The following is a 21,034-nucleotide window of genomic DNA, read 5'->3' on the forward strand; positions in this document are numbered from 1 at the left end:
CCTTCCTGCATCTTTAATTTCCTCCTCTAGAGCTCCCTCTTTGCCAAGGTCTTTAATGAAGGGCATTGCACAATTCCAGGGGGGCGCTGTGCCCCTAGACATGGACACGCACTCAGGTTTGACCCTTCCACACTCCCATCCCTCTTCTCACTTTATGGTACCTTCGGTGTCCAGTGATTAACCACACCAGTGCCTCCCAGAGAGGCATTGTGTATTGTGCCATTCAAGCGCATTGAATCTGGGAGTCAGACCACTCCAGATTCTGTAGGAGTTAAAATAAAAAAATACACGTAAATTCTGTAGTTCCAGCATTGGATGCACCCAGAACCCAGTACTCACCCAGGTGTCCAACAGACAGCTCAAACTCAGAGCATCCAAATTGAACCAGTCTCCCCTTCCGTACTGATTTCTCATTCTGTGTTCCACATGTCAGTGAACTGCATCCAATAGATCAAAATAAAGACCTGAAATGATCCTGGGATCCTCCATTTCATCTCCCCTGCCCTGCCCCCCAAGGTTCTGACAAGTCTGTTTCATGCAGTTTACCTCCCAGCATGCCTCTTACCTTGAGTCTCTGGGACTCCAGAACCACATGGAGCTCCTAGAACACATCACTTTTCCCACCCTTTGTCCTTGCCCATGCTATTTCTCCTACTGCCATGGCCGCTCCCTCCATGTCTGTGAGACAAGCTGTATTCATCTTCAAGTCTTAGCTCCCATGCTCCTTCCTCCAGGAAGCTTTCCCTGACTGCTCCAAGCCGACTTGGGTGTTCCCTCCCAGGCTCCCACTACATTTTGCATGGAACTCCTCCACAGCAGTTATCTCATTTATGGGACGGCAGAACTTGCTGGTTCTAGGACTTACCTAGAAAACACTTTTCAATGGCCGTATTTCAGTTTTCCNTAAGATGTTCTGCCTTGATTAAGGTCATTAGAAGATTCTATAGCTATTGCCTTTGACAGCAGGAATAGAAGCTGGGCCCACATAGAACAAAAAAGCCTCAAATTCTGACTTAACCACATAACTACCCTTCACAATTGGAGTGTAAAGAGAGCCTGGATTCACCCCTTACGTCTTCTCCCTTGCGGCAGGGAGGAGCTTAATTCTGGTTTGGTCTTCAACAATCACCTACTTTCTATATTCACTCATTCCTCAACTTAGTTATTAAGCAGCCATGTGTTCTAGTTATGAAAATGAAGAGATCTAAGGGCTCACAAGGGAGCAGGTGAATGTGAATGGTGCCTATAAACGACTAACCTGCAGTTTGACAAGGGGTATGTAGGAGATGTGCTGATGGGCTAAAGAACACATGATGGAGGCAGCCATTGCACCTGGGCAAGGAAGGCTTTTGGAGAAAGTTAAAGGAAAGGGTGGCATTGGTGCTGGGCCTGGAGTCTGTTGACTAGGGATTTTCCAGTGGTGTCCCAAGCAGGACTAGGGATTTGCCAGTGGCGTCCCAAGCAGCAGGAAAATCATGGGCAAGAGCAGGGAGGTATGGGAGGATTCAGGATGCAATACTTGGCTTTCCCAATGTAGGATTGAGGAGTGGGAAATGAAGAAGGAAGTTTGGAGGTGGGAGGATATAGGTTGCAGGATGGGCTCAGGTATTAGGTTGAAAAATGGTACTTCAGGAAGAAATAGTATGTTAGTAAGATCTAATGTGCAAAAGAGGAGAAGTGATGGGAGGTCAGGACCAGCCTGACTTCCAGAGGCAGCTGTGGGAGTGAGGGGGCTTCTGAAGGCATGAGTCAGTCAGTCACACAGAGACCCACATGCACACCTGTCCCTAACCTGTACAAAAACAATAGGGTCTGGGGCAAGAACAAATAGAGCCTTGTGTTCCCCTTCCCTCTGACTCTACCCCTCCCCGCAAAAGCTTCATGCACACCTGTGTGGGGACTTTAGTCCTCATGTCCAGGTTCTGTCCACTCCCCCCAAATGGCCATTCTTTGGTTACCCTTTAGGCATAGGGATGCACACACATGGGATATAGTCTGAGGAAGGGCAGACCAAGGGAAGAGGTCCACACAGGCCCCAGAAATGAGTTTCGGGCACTGGGGCAGGGAATTCTGGTGGTATCATGTACTTGGATCCTGGTCCAGAATAGGGAGTATGGGATGCAGATGGATGCTTTAAAGGCCCACTGACTCCTGCTGCAGGAAGAGGGCACAGGCCGAGGAGCGCCCGTATGGGCTCCTTAATGCACAGGGCTCAGGACAGGGCCCCTGTTGTCAGGTCCAAGGGCAGAGAGAAAGAACCCAGAGGCCAAGCCACTTGGATTTTTCATCAGAGGAAGATTTTGCAGCTTGCCGGACAGGCCACACTCTCTCCCCACTGTCTGTCTTCTCATTGGCCTGGAGGCTGTTACTTAAGAAGGTCATGTGGGCGTGGCCTTATCTGGTGGCTGAAACCACCCCAGGCTGGAGGCTGGGACACACTTACATGGGGGATGTAAATTCAACAAACCAATCTCCACTGCACACACAAGACTTTTTTGGCAGTTTCCAACTTGTTTGCACCGACCCCCATGTAAACCCAGGACTCTCCATGCTACAGACAATTGCCAGAGCAGAGGCTGGGTTTAGAGGCTGAGGTTTCGGGGGAGGGGTCGGACTGAAAGCATGAATGATTCCATCACACGTTTTGAAAATCCGTTTCCATCGTGTGGATTTCAGGGCATTCTTTTTGCTTGAATGCAAAAATAAATATGTTCACCGTGAAGACTCCATGACATCGTGACGGGGACGAAACTGGGACTGTGGAGTCAAGGGTCTGAGTTCAGTTCCCAAGAACAGGTCACCATCTGTTCATCGCGGTTTAATACACATGAACTGGCCCCACGACAGACCCTGCACCATGTGTTGGGGCTTGCTGGACAAACAGAATGTGGTCCCTGGCAGCCTGGGAGGAGTGACAGATAAATGAACAAGCTGTTCCTAGAAAGTGAGACAAATGCTGAGTGGGCTGGACACCTGTGCTAAGTGCCGTGGGAGCCCAGAGCTGGTGACTGGGCTGTGTGGCTCTGGGTCAGTCACGTCCCTTCGTTGGCCTCGGTTTTCTCTGCCAGAGAGTTGCGTTCAGCATGCAAGTGCCTAGCCCAGAGTTACTATGTCATCAGTAGCCACTGTCTTTCCCTTTCTGGAGCGGGAGTTCTAGAACTTTCCAAACACTTTCCTCCACACCTGTCTCACCCACAGCTGTACCGGACATCTTGCCTTTTGCATAGGACCTGAGCCTTCCTTGGTCTTAATTTTCACACTCTGGAAAACGCCCAAAGTCATGCCTCAAGGTTATCAGTAACACATGTGGCCATATTTCCCAAATGCCTTCTGCCTCTAGTCCCTGTGTTCCCAGGTGGTATTTCAGTGGCCCAAGGGAGGCATGCAGATCTCAGCCCTTTCTAGAATCCACAGGAGGTCCAAACCATTTTGTGTTATTTTGAGGACCTTATTGAAGATCTCGGAATCCCACGGAGAACAGTCACACCGGGCTTCGCCCCCATCTTCTCCTGTTCAATCCCAGCTGACAAGTGGATTCATTTTTCTCTTCCTCTGAAGGCTGAGCAGAACTGATCCCAAGGCCCTGGGGATGCAGCTTGTGCTCCAAATAAACTTCTTAAGGCATTTCTCCAAGAAAGGCCATTTTATCTAAGAGGAATGCCCACTGTTAGAGGCAATTTTCTCTCTCCCTTTACAGCTCATTTTATACTCATTAACAGCTCTCTGAGATTAGTGCAATAATTTCCACTTTATAGACAAGGAAATGGAGGCTCAGAGATGAAGTGCCCTTGCCCAAGGTCACACAGCTAGTGAGTGCCAGAGTCTGGCTCTGGCCCCATCAGGTTCCGCTGTTCCCTGTGACCTGACGACAGTGGCATGGGCTTCAGAGGAAACTAATGTTCCCAGTGCCCTGACCTTTCCGCTCTGGGAGGGAGTCTCTGCTCCGGGGCAGGCTTGCACCATCCCTTCCCCTCTTGGGTAAGGCACCTCGGCCTGCTCCCTCCTTTAAGAAGAGCAGAAAGGTGTGTGAGTGCACAGCTGCCCAGGTGAGCTGTGTGGAGAATTCTGGATAAGCCGAGACTAGTGGTGGGAAGACCGGCCAGTGGTCAACTGAGCACCAAATGTGACTGAGTCCTGCATTGCCCTCTCCAGCCGGGCCCCTGGCTCTCTGAGGGTCAAGCATTTCTGCCTGACAGTTCTCAGCCTCCTCCCAGCATCCTTCCCAGGTGGCCTCAGGTTCGTGCTGATTCATTCTCAGTGCCCCGTGGTATCACAATGCAGGACAGACACAGGGGCACTGGACCCTCGAAGACTTCCAATCACAGCCGTGCACTCACCATGTGGCACAGCCCGCAGAGCTCTACTTTCCTCTCGGACAACACTAGTGATGCTTTCCTCACAGATGGTGGTGAGGTCTACAAAACGGGGCATCTGTCCATTGGCTTGATACTCCTTGGGGCCCTCCCGAGTGTGTCTCTGGGCTGGCCGTGGGCTCCTGGGAGGAGCAGACAAAGCCTCTGCTCTCACACACAGGGCTTACGTTCTAGTGGGCAGGAACAACTTTTGAAAAGCTGCCGACTGTGGAAAATGGATATAGAAAGGAACGGTGAAAAAGAGGAGAAAGAAATAGCCACTGAGCTCTGCCCAGGGACGCAGCAAGGACATTTTCAGAGAGGAGACAAAGTGGGAGGGGAGTGAAAGCCGGAGAAGGTGTGGCCCAGCTCCAGCAGGGAGGGGAAGGGTCAGGCAGAGTGCAGGAGACAGGGCTGGGAGAGGCCGGCTCCGCTTCCCTCTTGGCATACAGAGCACCTGCCCTGACTCTCTCTGCAGACTCCTCCGGTCGGGCATGGTTTCTTACTTTGCACATTAGGCGTGTAGTCAGGTAGATCAAAGTTCAAGCCCTACTTTGCCACTTGCTGGTTTTGCTACTCTACACAAGTTCCTGGATCTCTCTGGCCTCAGTTTATTCATCTGTAAAGTGGGGCTGGCCTTCAGTCCCTCCCTCACAGGGTCCCAAGATGATGCAGGTGATAGAACCCAGCACCATGGCAGCTGGCCATCAACGGTGTTTATTTCTATTGTTTCATTTGTGCTTTAAGGGCATATTGGAGATCCCCCCCCCAAATATTTAACATGGGCTGTAGTACATCTTAAGATGTTTAACAAAATGGACAACTCTTAGATTTAAAAGGATCTTACATGTTGCTGTTCTCACTTTCTAAGGAGATGAGGCAAGAGAGCCCAGGAGTGATTATCTTATTGGGGTGTGGATCTGTTTTGAAGGCACCCCCGGAGAAGGAGCGTTGTAAGGTGCTGAGCAGGGCTGGGGGAGTTCTGGCATCTGGGCTTTGCAGAAACGCTCCAGCTGGGCGAGGGCGGTGGGGATGCGCGGACTTCCCAGGCAGGCAGCTTCTCGCTCATCTGTGCTTGTACATTTGTCCTCATGCCATCAGGACTTGTTAAACCAGTTGGCCACACTGCATCATAACCCCCCCACTATGGGGACCACACTTTTCACCTTATTCTGTGTGGGCTCAGCATTGGACCCTCAGCAACAGCTTGCTCAATGTCACATTTTCAAAGTCACCCGTTTGCTTTTGGAACGTTGGCTCTGTTTTACACAAAGGACCTGTGAACATGAATAATTGGGCTATACAAGTGACCGTGAACTCCTCAGTCGATCCAGAGCCAGGCTGCTTGCTGTCCCCAGCAGCACGGGAGCAGATCTGGGCTGGTTTGCCAGACTCCCTGACATTTCTGGGCATCCTTCTCAAAAGAAGACTGCTTGGAAGTGTGTTCCTTGGTAGGGCTCTGACACAGTTCACAGGACATTTTTCCCTATAGGGGCAGGTCAGGGAACTCAGTTTGCATCAAGTCCTGCCCTCTTTCTTACTGCTACATTGGCACGGGGCAGCCTTACCCCTAAATGCTCTTAGGGAGATAGAATCCATCATTTTGCATAAGGATGATTCACGGCACTGCCACTTAGAAGACTTTCAGAGTAGAGACAGCATATGAAGCCCTATCATTTGTGTCGCTATTCCTATTACTGCAAAAGAAAAACCACCATATACTGACTGCTTGTTAAGTTCCAGGTACAATTCTGACTGCTCTGCAAACATTTCATTTAGCCCCCCGCTACCCACCCGTGAGGGTAGTATTATCGTTACTCCCATTTTATAAATGAAATAAAAGACAGACAAAAGGAATGCCAGAACGTGATAAAGTCCAGTGGGTAGTGTGGAGGGAAAATACTGATATAATCTTTAGCCTGTCCTTAGCTACTTCCAGCTAAGATAGTCAACACAAGAACATAAGGGGATGCTGATCACAAAAGAAGTTACCCTTCTATTATAAGAAATGCCTAAGCTTTACAGAATGACTTCACATGCGGGGATTTTTTTGTGTTTCGTTGGTTATAATCTGTTTTGTACAAAAGCATCTATTTTATATGAAGTATAAACAGAATATTGGTACTAAAATTAGACAGCCAATGTTATATATGGGCGTTTGGGGCCACGTGGGGAAGAATGGCACAGCAATAGAGTGTGAGGGCATGACCATATCTGCTTTCAAAGATTTATTTATTTATTTAGAGAAAGAGTGTGTGAGCAGGGGGAAAGGCGGGAGCGGGGAGAGAATTTCAAGCAGACTCCACTGTGAGCACCGAGTCCGATGCAAGTCTCGATCTCACAACCCTGAGATCATGACCTGAGCCAAGATTATGACCTGAGCCAAAATAATGAGTCAGGCGCTTAACTGACTTGTGCCACCCAGGTGCCCCCAATTCTGTTTTTAGCATGATGTCTCTGAAGGGGTCTGTTTGGAAAGAAGTGGAAAGGAGAGAAAGAAGGTCAAGAGCTATCGTTGCAGGCTAGGAAATGATGAGTCGTGTTGTCAGTGGAAGGAGGGGAAATTGCAAGGTGTAGTTAGTGGCGCCTGTGACCACGTGGCGAGACCGAGCCCTGCGTGCTGAGCCTGTGGCTGGATTTGCAGTGTGGTTAATGAGAGCGAGGGGACTGATTTCCCAAGGGGAGAGGATGTGGCTGGACTAAACATAAGGCATGTCAGAACTCCAGCAACCGTCTAAATTAGTATATCCCCGGAGTGTTGTGTGTGCTGTTGGTGGTATCCAGGGTAGTTTTTGGGGGATACCCTGATGAACCTTATAAACTTAACAATTTTGCATTTTTTTAACGGTTAACATTTAGGTATGGCAAGTGATTCGGGGTTTCCCTTTATACAGTTACGTTTTCTTTTAGATGCCTGCATTGAAATAAGAAAGGAGAGTTTGATTTACAGAAAAATGTTAAATTGTATTCTCTGTGGCAATAATCATGAAGGCTGAGACTGAGCTCGGTTTGGAGGGCCGGTCCCCTCTGTTGTAGCAGAACGCCCACCTCTGCTCCAGGACAGTCCTCAAAGCCCCCGTGTCTTGTGTGTGTGTCTTGCAGACCCCGTGCACGGCCCGCAGAATGTGGAGATTGTAGACATCCGCGCGCGGCAGCTGACCCTGCAGTGGGAACCGTTCGGCTACGCGGTGACCCGCTGCCACAGCTTCAACCTGACGGTGCAGTACCAGTACGTGTTCAACCAGCAGCAGTACGAGGCCGAGGAGGTCATCCAGACCTCTTCCCACTACACCCTGCGGGGCCTGCGCCCCTTCATGACCATCCGGCTGCGGCTGCTGCTGTCCAACCCCGAGGGCCGGATGGAGAGCGAGGAGCTGGTGGTGCAAACAGAGGAGGACGGTGAGTGGGGCAGGGAGGGGGGTGCTTCCTTGGGAATGGGCAGTGCTGAACCTGTCACAGGGCCACGCCCATCGGGGATGCGGTTTTCTTCCTTCCTGCATCTTTAATTTCCTCCTCTAGAGCTCCCTCTTTGCCAGGGTCTTTAATGAAGGGCATTGCACAATTCCAGGGGGGCGCTGTGCCCCTAGACATGGACACACACTCAGGTTTGACCCTTCCACACTCCCATCCCTCTTCTCACTTTATGGTACCTTCGGTGTCCAGTGATTAACCACACCAGTGCCTCCCAGAGAGGCATTGTGTATTGTGCCATTCAAGCGCATTGAATCTGGGAGTCAGACCACTCCAGATTCTGTAGGAGTTAAAATAAAAAAATACACGTAAATTCTGTAGTTCCAGCATTGGATGCACCCAGAACCCAGTACTCACCCAGGTGTCCAACAGACAGCTCAAACTCAGAGCATCCAAATTGAACCAGTCTCCCCTTCCGTACTGATTTCTCATTCTGTGTTCCACATGTCAGTGAACTGCATCCAATAGATCAAAATAAAGACCTGAAATGATCCTGGGATCCTCCATTTCATCTCCCCTGCCCTGCCCCCCAAGGTTCTGACAAGTCTGTTTCATGCAGTTTACCTCCCAGCATGCCTCTTACCTTGAGTCTCTGGGACTCCAGAACCACATGGAGCTCCTAGAACACATCACTTTTCCCACCCTTTGTCCTTGCCCATGCTATTTCTCCTACTGCCATGGCCGCTCCCTCCATGTCTGTGAGACAAGCTGTATTCATCTTCAAGTCTTAGCTCCCATGCTCCTTCCTCCAGGAAGCTTTCCCTGACTGCTCCAAGCCGACTTGGGTGTTCCCTCCCAGGCTCCCACTACATTTTGCATGGAACTCCTCCACAGCAGTTATCTCATTTATGGGACGGCAGAACTTGCTGGTTCTAGGACTTACCTAGAAAACACTTTTCAATGGCCGTATTTCAGTTTTCCTTCCAGCCATGCTGTCTTTGGCTTTGTGGGGGCATCTTTAGTTATTTCTTTGGAATCAGACTGTGAGGTATGGATTTGGGTGCAGGTGATAGATTAANGAGAAGTGATGGGAGGTCAGGACCAGCCTGACTTCCAGAGGCAGCTGTGGGAGTGAGGGGGCTTCTGAAGGCATGAGTCAGTCAGTCACACAGAGACCCACATGCACACCTGTCCCTAACCTGTACAAAAACAATAGGGTCTGGGGCAAGAACAAATAGAGCCTTGTGTTCCCCTTCCCTCTGACTCTACCCCTCCCCGCAAAAGCTTCATGCACACCTGTGTGGGGACTTTAGTCCTCATGTCCAGGTTCTGTCCACTCCCCCCAAATGGCCATTCTTTGGTTACCCTTTAGGCATAGGGATGCACACACATGGGATATAGTCTGAGGAAGGGCAGACCAAGGGAAGAGGTCCACACAGGCCCCAGAAATGAGTTTCGGGCACTGGGGCAGGGAATTCTGGTGGTATCATGTACTTGGATCCTGGTCCAGAATAGGGAGTATGGGATGCAGATGGATGCTTTAAAGGCCCACTGACTCCTGCTGCAGGAAGAGGGCACAGGCCGAGGAGCGCCCGTATGGGCTCCTTAATGCACAGGGCTCAGGACAGGGCCCCTGTTGTCAGGTCCAAGGGCAGAGAGAAAGAACCCAGAGGCCAAGCCACTTGGATTTTTCATCAGAGGAAGATTTTGCAGCTTGCCGGACAGGCCACACTCTCTCCCCACTGTCTGTCTTCTCATTGGCCTGGAGGCTGTTACTTAAGAAGGTCATGTGGGCGTGGCCTTATCTGGTGGCTGAAACCACCCCAGGCTGGAGGCTGGGACACACTTACATGGGGGATGTAAATTCAACAAACCAATCTCCACTGCACACACAAGACTTTTTTGGCAGTTTCCAACTTGTTTGCACCGACCCCCATGTAAACCCAGGACTCTCCATGCTACAGACAATTGCCAGAGCAGAGGCTGGGTTTAGAGGCTGAGGTTTCGGGGGAGGGGTCGGACTGAAAGCATGAATGATTCCATCACACGTTTTGAAAATCCGTTTCCATCGTGTGGATTTCAGGGCATTCTTTTTGCTTGAATGCAAAAATAAATATGTTCACCGTGAAGACTCCATGACATCGTGACGGGGACGAAACTGGGACTGTGGAGTCAAGGGTCTGAGTTCAGTTCCCAAGAACAGGTCACCATCTGTTCATCGCGGTTTAATACACATGAACTGGCCCCACGACAGACCCTGCACCATGTGTTGGGGCTTGCTGGACAAACAGAATGTGGTCCCTGGCAGCCTGGGAGGAGTGACAGATAAATGAACAAGCTGTTCCTAGAAAGTGAGACAAATGCTGAGTGGGCTGGACACCTGTGCTAAGTGCCGTGGGAGCCCAGAGCTGGTGACTGGGCTGTGTGGCTCTGGGTCAGTCACGTCCCTTCGTTGGCCTCGGTTTTCTCTGCCAGAGAGTTGCGTTCAGCATGCAAGTGCCTAGCCCAGAGTTACTATGTCATCAGTAGCCACTGTCTTTCCCTTTCTGGAGCGGGAGTTCTAGAACTTTCCAAACACTTTCCTCCACACCTGTCTCACCCACAGCTGTACCGGACATCTTGCCTTTTGCATAGGACCTGAGCCTTCCTTGGTCTTAATTTTCACACTCTGGAAAACGCCCAAAGTCATGCCTCAAGGTTATCAGTAACACATGTGGCCATATTTCCCAAATGCCTTCTGCCTCTAGTCCCTGTGTTCCCAGGTGGTATTTCAGTGGCCCAAGGGAGGCATGCAGATCTCAGCCCTTTCTAGAATCCACAGGAGGTCCAAACCATTTTGTGTTATTTTGAGGACCTTATTGAAGATCTCGGAATCCCACGGAGAACAGTCACACCGGGCTTCGCCCCCATCTTCTCCTGTTCAATCCCAGCTGACAAGTGGATTCATTTTTCTCTTCCTCTGAAGGCTGAGCAGAACTGATCCCAAGGCCCTGGGGATGCAGCTTGTGCTCCAAATAAACTTCTTAAGGCATTTCTCCAAGAAAGGCCATTTTATCTAAGAGGAATGCCCACTGTTAGAGGCAATTTTCTCTCTCCCTTTACAGCTCATTTTATACTCATTAACAGCTCTCTGAGATTAGTGCAATAATTTCCACTTTATAGACAAGGAAATGGAGGCTCAGAGATGAAGTGCCCTTGCCCAAGGTCACACAGCTAGTGAGTGCCAGAGTCTGGCTCTGGCCCCATCAGGTTCCGCTGTTCCCTGTGACCTGACGACAGTGGCATGGGCTTCAGAGGAAACTAATGTTCCCAGTGCCCTGACCTTTCCGCTCTGGGAGGGAGTCTCTGCTCCGGGGCAGGCTTGCACCATCCCTTCCCCTCTTGGGTAAGGCACCTCGGCCTGCTCCCTCCTTTAAGAAGAGCAGAAAGGTGTGTGAGTGCACAGCTGCCCAGGTGAGCTGTGTGGAGAATTCTGGATAAGCCGAGACTAGTGGTGGGAAGACCGGCCAGTGGTCAACTGAGCACCAAATGTGACTGAGTCCTGCATTGCCCTCTCCAGCCGGGCCCCTGGCTCTCTGAGGGTCAAGCATTTCTGCCTGACAGTTCTCAGCCTCCTCCCAGCATCCTTCCCAGGTGGCCTCAGGTTCGTGCTGATTCATTCTCAGTGCCCCGTGGTATCACAATGCAGGACAGACACAGGGGCACTGGACCCTCGAAGACTTCCAATCACAGCCGTGCACTCACCATGTGGCACAGCCCGCAGAGCTCTACTTTCCTCTCGGACAACACTAGTGATGCTTTCCTCACAGATGGTGGTGAGGTCTACAAAACGGGGCATCTGTCCATTGGCTTGATACTCCTTGGGGCCCTCCCGAGTGTGTCTCTGGGCTGGCCGTGGGCTCCTGGGAGGAGCAGACAAAGCCTCTGCTCTCACACACAGGGCTTACGTTCTAGTGGGCAGGAACAACTTTTGAAAAGCTGCCGACTGTGGAAAATGGATATAGAAAGGAACGGTGAAAAAGAGGAGAAAGAAATAGCCACTGAGCTCTGCCCAGGGACGCAGCAAGGACATTTTCAGAGAGGAGACAAAGTGGGAGGGGAGTGAAAGCCGGAGAAGGTGTGGCCCAGCTCCAGCAGGGAGGGGAAGGGTCAGGCAGAGTGCAGGAGACAGGGCTGGGAGAGGCCGGCTCCGCTTCCCTCTTGGCATACAGAGCACCTGCCCTGACTCTCTCTGCAGACTCCTCCGGTCGGGCATGGTTTCTTACTTTGCACATTAGGCGTGTAGTCAGGTAGATCAAAGTTCAAGCCCTACTTTGCCACTTGCTGGTTTTGCTACTCTACACAAGTTCCTGGATCTCTCTGGCCTCAGTTTATTCATCTGTAAAGTGGGGCTGGCCTTCAGTCCCTCCCTCACAGGGTCCCAAGATGATGCAGGTGATAGAACCCAGCACCATGGCAGCTGGCCATCAACGGTGTTTATTTCTATTGTTTCATTTGTGCTTTAAGGGCATATTGGAGATCCCCCCCCCAAATATTTAACATGGGCTGTAGTACATCTTAAGATGTTTAACAAAATGGACAACTCTTAGATTTAAAAGGATCTTACATGTTGCTGTTCTCACTTTCTAAGGAGATGAGGCAAGAGAGCCCAGGAGTGATTATCTTATTGGGGTGTGGATCTGTTTTGAAGGCACCCCCGGAGAAGGAGCGTTGTAAGGTGCTGAGCAGGGCTGGGGGAGTTCTGGCATCTGGGCTTTGCAGAAACGCTCCAGCTGGGCGAGGGCGGTGGGGATGCGCGGACTTCCCAGGCAGGCAGCTTCTCGCTCATCTGTGCTTGTACATTTGTCCTCATGCCATCAGGACTTGTTAAACCAGTTGGCCACACTGCATCATAACCCCCCCACTATGGGGACCACACTTTTCACCTTATTCTGTGTGGGCTCAGCATTGGACCCTCAGCAACAGCTTGCTCAATGTCACATTTTCAAAGTCACCCGTTTGCTTTTGGAACGTTGGCTCTGTTTTACACAAAGGACCTGTGAACATGAATAATTGGGCTATACAAGTGACCGTGAACTCCTCAGTCGATCCAGAGCCAGGCTGCTTGCTGTCCCCAGCAGCACGGGAGCAGATCTGGGCTGGTTTGCCAGACTCCCTGACATTTCTGGGCATCCTTCTCAAAAGAAGACTGCTTGGAAGTGTGTTCCTTGGTAGGGCTCTGACACAGTTCACAGGACATTTTTCCCTATAGGGGCAGGTCAGGGAACTCAGTTTGCATCAAGTCCTGCCCTCTTTCTTACTGCTACATTGGCACGGGGCAGCCTTACCCCTAAATGCTCTTAGGGAGATAGAATCCATCATTTTGCATAAGGATGATTCACGGCACTGCCACTTAGAAGACTTTCAGAGTAGAGACAGCATATGAAGCCCTATCATTTGTGTCGCTATTCCTATTACTGCAAAAGAAAAACCACCATATACTGACTGCTTGTTAAGTTCCAGGTACAATTCTGACTGCTCTGCAAACATTTCATTTAGCCCCCCGCTACCCACCCGTGAGGGTAGTATTATCGTTACTCCCATTTTATAAATGAAATAAAAGACAGACAAAAGGAATGCCAGAACGTGATAAAGTCCAGTGGGTAGTGTGGAGGGAAAATACTGATATAATCTTTAGCCTGTCCTTAGCTACTTCCAGCTAAGATAGTCAACACAAGAACATAAGGGGATGCTGATCACAAAAGAAGTTACCCTTCTATTATAAGAAATGCCTAAGCTTTACAGAATGACTTCACATGCGGGGATTTTTTTGTGTTTCGTTGGTTATAATCTGTTTTGTACAAAAGCATCTATTTTATATGAAGTATAAACAGAATATTGGTACTAAAATTAGACAGCCAATGTTATATATGGGCGTTTGGGGCCACGTGGGGAAGAATGGCACAGCAATAGAGTGTGAGGGCATGACCATATCTGCTTTCAAAGATTTATTTATTTATTTAGAGAAAGAGTGTGTGAGCAGGGGGAAAGGCGGGAGCGGGGAGAGAATTTCAAGCAGACTCCACTGTGAGCACCGAGTCCGATGCAAGTCTCGATCTCACAACCCTGAGATCATGACCTGAGCCAAGATTATGACCTGAGCCAAAATAATGAGTCAGGCGCTTAACTGACTTGTGCCACCCAGGTGCCCCCAATTCTGTTTTTAGCATGATGTCTCTGAAGGGGTCTGTTTGGAAAGAAGTGGAAAGGAGAGAAAGAAGGTCAAGAGCTATCGTTGCAGGCTAGGAAATGATGAGTCGTGTTGTCAGTGGAAGGAGGGGAAATTGCAAGGTGTAGTTAGTGGCGCCTGTGACCACGTGGCGAGACCGAGCCCTGCGTGCTGAGCCTGTGGCTGGATTTGCAGTGTGGTTAATGAGAGCGAGGGGACTGATTTCCCAAGGGGAGAGGATGTGGCTGGACTAAACATAAGGCATGTCAGAACTCCAGCAACCGTCTAAATTAGTATATCCCCGGAGTGTTGTGTGTGCTGTTGGTGGTATCCAGGGTAGTTTTTGGGGGATACCCTGATGAACCTTATAAACTTAACAATTTTGCATTTTTTTAACGGTTAACATTTAGGTATGGCAAGTGATTCGGGGTTTCCCTTTATACAGTTACGTTTTCTTTTAGATGCCTGCATTGAAATAAGAAAGGAGAGTTTGATTTACAGAAAAATGTTAAATTGTATTCTCTGTGGCAATAATCATGAAGGCTGAGACTGAGCTCGGTTTGGAGGGCCGGTCCCCTCTGTTGTAGCAGAACGCCCACCTCTGCTCCAGGACAGTCCTCAAAGCCCCCGTGTCTTGTGTGTGTGTCTTGCAGACCCCGTGCACGGCCCGCAGAATGTGGAGATTGTAGACATCCGCGCGCGGCAGCTGACCCTGCAGTGGGAACCGTTCGGCTACGCGGTGACCCGCTGCCACAGCTTCAACCTGACGGTGCAGTACCAGTACGTGTTCAACCAGCAGCAGTACGAGGCCGAGGAGGTCATCCAGACCTCTTCCCACTACACCCTGCGGGGCCTGCGCCCCTTCATGACCATCCGGCTGCGGCTGCTGCTGTCCAACCCCGAGGGCCGGATGGAGAGCGAGGAGCTGGTGGTGCAAACAGAGGAGGACGGTGAGTGGGGCAGGGAGGGGGGTGCTTCCTTGGGAATGGGCAGTGCTGAACCTGTCACAGGGCCACGCCCATCGGGGATGCGGTTTTCTTCCTTCCTGCATCTTTAATTTCCTCCTCTAGAGCTCCCTCTTTGCCAGGGTCTTTAATGAAGGGCATTGCACAATTCCAGGGGGGCGCTGTGCCCCTAGACATGGACACACACTCAGGTTTGACCCTTCCACACTCCCATCCCTCTTCTCACTTTATGGTACCTTCGGTGTCCAGTGATTAACCACACCAGTGCCTCCCAGAGAGGCATTGTGTATTGTGCCATTCAAGCGCATTGAATCTGGGAGTCAGACCACTCCAGATTCTGTAGGAGTTAAAATAAAAAAATACACGTAAATTCTGTAGTTCCAGCATTGGATGCACCCAGAACCCAGTACTCACCCAGGTGTCCAACAGACAGCTCAAACTCAGAGCATCCAAATTGAACCAGTCTCCCCTTCCGTACTGATTTCTCATTCTGTGTTCCACATGTCAGTGAACTGCATCCAATAGATCAAAATAAAGACCTGAAATGATCCTGGGATCCTCCATTTCATCTCCCCTGCCCTGCCCCCCAAGGTTCTGACAAGTCTGTTTCATGCAGTTTACCTCCCAGCATGCCTCTTACCTTGAGTCTCTGGGACTCCAGAACCACATGGAGCTCCTAGAACACATCACTTTTCCCACCCTTTGTCCTTGCCCATGCTATTTCTCCTACTGCCATGGCCGCTCCCTCCATGTCTGTGAGACAAGCTGTATTCATCTTCAAGTCTTAGCTCCCATGCTCCTTCCTCCAGGAAGCTTTCCCTGACTGCTCCAAGCCGACTTGGGTGTTCCCTCCCAGGCTCCCACTACATTTTGCATGGAACTCCTCCACAGCAGTTATCTCATTTATGGGACGGCAGAACTTGCTGGTTCTAGGACTTACCTAGAAAACACTTTTCAATGGCCGTATTTCAGTTTTCCCTTCCAGCCATGCTGTCTTTGGCTTTGTGGGGGCATCTTTAGTTATTTCTTTGGAATCAGACTGTGAGGTATGGATTTGGGTGCAGGTGATAGATTAAAGAAGTTTTCCCCAGGGACTCTGGGAAGGGAGGTGGGGGCAGGACAAGGAAGGAGAGGAGACTAAGGTGCAACTTCAGGCCATGTCCAGCAAAGGGGGCTGCCACCTGGTCCACAGGAGAACTCTGCAGGGCTGGTCACGCATCACTCTTGTTCCCGATCAAGGAAGGAGCTGCCAGCATGATTAGGGCTGGGATGCAGAGGGAGGATTGGGAAGGAAATTCTCAGGAAGTGTTAGTTGTCTGCACATGCAGGCAAAAGGTGGAGGGGCATGAAGAAGGTATAAAGAGATGGGAAGGAATGGGCAGAGCACTGTCAGGGTCAGCCACGTGAAGCACATAGCTCCACGTGACCCAGACGGGCCTTAGAACTTCCAGGCAGAGCCTCTCCCATGGCAATCCCACCTAGCACTCTTGTTTCACATAAGCAGGTTCAAGGACCCTGAGTGATGGCCCCCGCTGGGGTCCAGAACCACATCCTCAGCTGCACTGTTCCCTATGGAGAAAGAGGAAAGTTGCCAGCCTCTGCTCATCTTGTCCCCCAATTCTCCTTTCCCCAAATCCCATCTTACAACTGGAAATTGTACACAACTCACCTACGTGGCAGACCCTTTGTGACCACCCTTTAAATTCATTGTCACACTGACTCTGCAGGACATTGTCCCTGCAGACTCTGATTCTCTAGATAGTAATCGCAGTGGAGACCCTGCCTCTGTCACCTTGGCCCCCACCTTCCGGCCTTGCAGTGAACCTCTGTCCTGTGGGGGCACAGTTCTTCCCTGGTTCAGCCTCATCAGGCCACCTGAGGGCCTTGCTTCCTGGGAACCCGTTCTCATCTGACCTCCAGCAGAGGGGTGGGCATCTGATCCAGGCTTCCTTCCACAGCCCACTAGCTGTGCCCTGGGTTTGGCTGCAGGTGAAGCTGCCGGCCCATTCCCTGAATGGCTCTGCTGTTTCAGAGATGCACAAGGTCTCCTCCGGCAGGTACAAGGATGTGCTGCTACAGAGGGGGGCGCGCTCTGGAGCCACGCACCTGGGACAGGCTGCTGACCCCCTCTGTGCCTCAGTTTCCTTGCCTCCGAAATTCAGATACAGATAGTGGCCACCTGATAGGTTGTTATGCTCACTGTGAAAGGAATGGTATGTAAAGAAATTGGAATGCGGGCATCTGGCTGGCTCAGTTGGTAGAGCATGTGACTTGATCTCGGGATTATAACTTTGAGCCCCACGTTAGGTATAGAGATTACTTAGAACTAAAATCTTAAAAAAAAAAAAATCGGAATGATGTCCAGCAGGCTGTAGGTTTTCAATGAATGTGGCTGCCACATTTGGATTAANCGGGATTATAACTTTGAGCCCCACGTTAGGTATAGAGATTACTTAGAACTAAAATCTTAAAAAAAAAAATCGGAATGATGTCCAGCAGGCTGTAGGTTTTCAATGAATGTGGCTGCCACATTTGGATTAAATCACAGAAGAAAAAGATGTCTTGAAGGACCCTAGAATGCAAGCAAAGCAGAAGGCCGCAGCCTGCCCTAGGACACCTCTCCGGAGCTCTAGACATGCATGCCAACAGGTTGGAGAAAATATGCCCTAGACTCTCAAGGGGTGGTGACATGGTCAGTGCCTGATCGGAGAAGCGGAGCCAGGGCAGGAAGGGTGGTTCAGTGGCAAGAGGTTATTAGACAGCGAGGAGCCGCCACTGTTGAAACTCAGCGTGGAAACTCCAGAGTCCACGTCAATGCTAGGGTTTGGTCCAGGAGCATCTCTGCGTGTTTCCCCCAGGATGCTCTGCGTACCTCGCTCACGCTGCTTTTTGAGGATTGCCTACATGTGCAACAGCAAATCCCAAGTCCCGTCTCTAAGCCATGCCTCAACCTCTCCCTTTCTCCTTCCTGTCACCAGAGGGGGGAGAAAAAAAATCACAAAGCCTTTATCAAAATAACTCAAGAGCAGCAATGCTTTGAAATTAAACTTTAATTAAACACCATTAATAAAACATCAATTCCTACTCTGCAGAGACATGTGGACATTATCATATTAAAAACACCAACATCCAAGACAGCGGTCCTCAGTCTCCCAACTATGCCGAGGCCCCACCTCGGGACCTGCTGTGCTGAGGGAAGACTGCTGGGGAGCACGGGCCCCTCTCTCTGCTGGGATCAGGTTCCATTTGTCCTAAGGAGGGAAGAGGCATCATTTCTGTTTGTGGGGAGCTCATTCACCGCAAGGACAGGCTGAGGTTGGATCGTGGCTCTAGTGGATTAACTGAAACTCCCTCCCCCCTCAGGAAACCACGGAGCAGGTTCTCGGATTGAGCTGCCTGGATTCATGCTGCTTTTGTCTCTGCTCCAAAATTGTCTTCTGGGGAATTTGTAGATTTGGCAATTTCAGTGCCCCAGTGCCTTCGAGGGCCAACAAAGTAATCCACCGCTGGCGTAACAAGCTCATGGCCACTGAGCACCATTGCATCAGTGGAAAGCAGCTAGGAGACTAAATGGGTTCTTTATTTTTCCTTTTCTCACAGATGACTCAGACAAAACTGTGGCTTACTTATTCAGTGNCCCCCGCCTCAGGAAACCACGGAGCAGCTTCTCGGATTGAGCTGCCTGGATTCATGCTGCTTTTGTCTCTGCTCCAAAATTGTCTTCTGGGGAATTTGTAGATTTGGCAATTTCAGTGCCCCAGTGCCTTCGAGGGCCAACAAAGTAATCCACCGCTGGCGTAACAAGCTCATGGCCACTGAGCACCATTGCATCAGTGGAAAGCAGCTAGGAGACTAAATGGGTTCTTTATTTTTCCTTTTCTCACAGATGACTCAGACAAAACTGTGGCTTACTTATTCAGTGTTTCCTTTTCTGCCTTTCCCCAGGCCACAGTCACGATTATGAAATGGAACCTATGAGACCTTGAACCGTAAAAACAATGTTGAAGATGGTCTCACGTTGGTCACCACTTTGGTTGACTGAGNGTGGCCACTGAGCCCCATTGCATCAGTGGAAAGCAGCTAGGAGACTAAATGGGTTCTTTATTTTTCCTTTTCTCACAGACGACTCAGACAAAACTGTGGCTTACTTATTCAGTGTTTCCTTTTCTGCCTTTCCCCAGGCCACAGTCACGATTATGAAATGGAACCTATGAGACCTTGAACCGTAAAAACAATGTTGAAGATGGTCTCACGTTGGTCACCACTTTGGTTGACTGAGCGCCTACCCTGTGCTGGGCACCACTAGGCACGCTCGACACAATGACTCTTACCCAAGATTTTCTTGTGAAATGTTTCCAAGCTGTAGAAAAATTGAGAGTAGTGCAAAGTACCTTTGGCCTAGATTCATCATTGGTGAACACCATGTTCCATTTCTTTTATTCATATATATATGAATTCATATATATATATATATCTCGTATATATATCATATATATATGATATGTCTGAAATGGAGCTATCACATATAAAGATACATATAATATTTTTAAATATTTAAATATTTAAAAGTAAATTGCAGAAACCCCAACATCTGATCTCTCAACTCTTTGAGAGCATATGTTACAGCTATGATAGTATAGAACATCTAAGAAGCTTAGCATTAATTGAAAAATAATCAAGTAGACAATCCACATTCACATTTCCAATCACTGTAAGCATGATTTTATGCGGCAAAACCAGGAAAAGAGACTGTTTTGGCAAAAACGCCACATGAGTTGGTGATGTGTGTTTTTCACTGTATCGTATCTAGGGTTACATAATGTCAGGGAGCCCCTGATATGCTGCCTTTGGTCACTTAGATTTAAGTCCCTCTGCTGTAAACATGGTCCTTTTCCCTTTATAGATCAGCTACTCTGTGCAGAGGGGCTCAGAGGTCTGGTGAGTCCCTGATTCCCCCACGAACTTTTCACCCAGTGGTTTTAGCCTCCTTAATAATCCTCACCTGAATCAGTTNTCTGAATCAGTTACTACAGGTATTTATAACAGAATGAATTTTATTTTATTTTTAAAAAGGTTTTGTTTATTTATTTCAGAAGAGAGAGAGAGAGACAGAGGTAGTGACAGAGAGCATGAGTGGGGAGAAGAGGGAGAAGCAGCCTCCCCTCTGAGCAAGGAGCCTGATGCGGGGCTCGATCCTGGGACCCCAAGATCATGACCTGAGCCAAAGGCAGACGCTTAACCAACTGGGCCACTCAGGCACTTAAAACAGTGAATTTTTAATCTGTCACTCCCTCTACATGTATTAATTAGTATTCTTCTTTACAGAAGGGTTTTTTCTCCCCATCCCCTTCCTCATTTTTAGTATTCCCGTTGACTCATAGATCATTTGTTTTTGACTCCTTGGATTAAAATCCAGTGCTATTTATAATTCTCTTCGATGCTCACATTGTCTCATCTGTGGCTAGTAGGTTGGCTCCTAGGTTCTTTTGACGTGTTCTCATTAGTCTTTCTTGCTTCTGCCATAACAAATTATTCCAGACCACCCTTGTAATCTCTCTGCCCCAGACCTGAAGTCAACCACTTGTCTAAGGATTTCTGGTTGCTTTCAGTGGGAAGTGGTATTTTGGCATTAAGATATACATCTTAGCTTGATCGATGGGGTGTTACCGCCTCTAGACTCTTCAAGGAGGTAGAACAGAGGGATATAATTTATCTGTTTTAAATCACAACGTTGTACTGATTCAAATCACCTCTTACCCTCATTCCATACAGAGATCTCCTTTCTCTCCCTGTGAGAACCCTGGTTCTCACCATCCACACATTTCTTCATTTGCTCCATCCTACAATGCATAATAAAAGAGTTTCAGAATTACAGTACCAATCCCCCAAAAACAGGAAAGCTAGTATGTTAGGTTAAAGATTTTCTTTCGTTTTTCTGTCCTTAAGCAACCAAAATACCATGTTCAAAGGCTTAGTCTCTGATCTGTGAGGTTTTATTATCCATTTGATGCCCAGTTAGATTCGTTTGTTTCCATTTTAAGGTTTGCCTCCTCCCCCTTTTGATTTAATTTTATTGTTTTTAAAATCAAAACAGTTGA

At 49.2% G+C, this 21,034-nt stretch overlaps 1 protein-coding gene across 1 annotated transcript in view; it reads left to right on the forward strand.

Moving 5' to 3' along the window:
• PTPRT (protein tyrosine phosphatase receptor type T) overlaps positions 1-21,034 on the forward strand; it is an 813,408-nt gene that overhangs the window by 409,207 nt on the left and 383,167 nt on the right. The window lies entirely within an intron of this gene.

This window comes from Ailuropoda melanoleuca, chromosome 13, assembly GCF_002007445.2.
Source record: "Ailuropoda melanoleuca isolate Jingjing chromosome 13, ASM200744v2, whole genome shotgun sequence".
NCBI classification, from domain to species: Eukaryota; Metazoa; Chordata; class Mammalia; order Carnivora; family Ursidae; genus Ailuropoda; species Ailuropoda melanoleuca.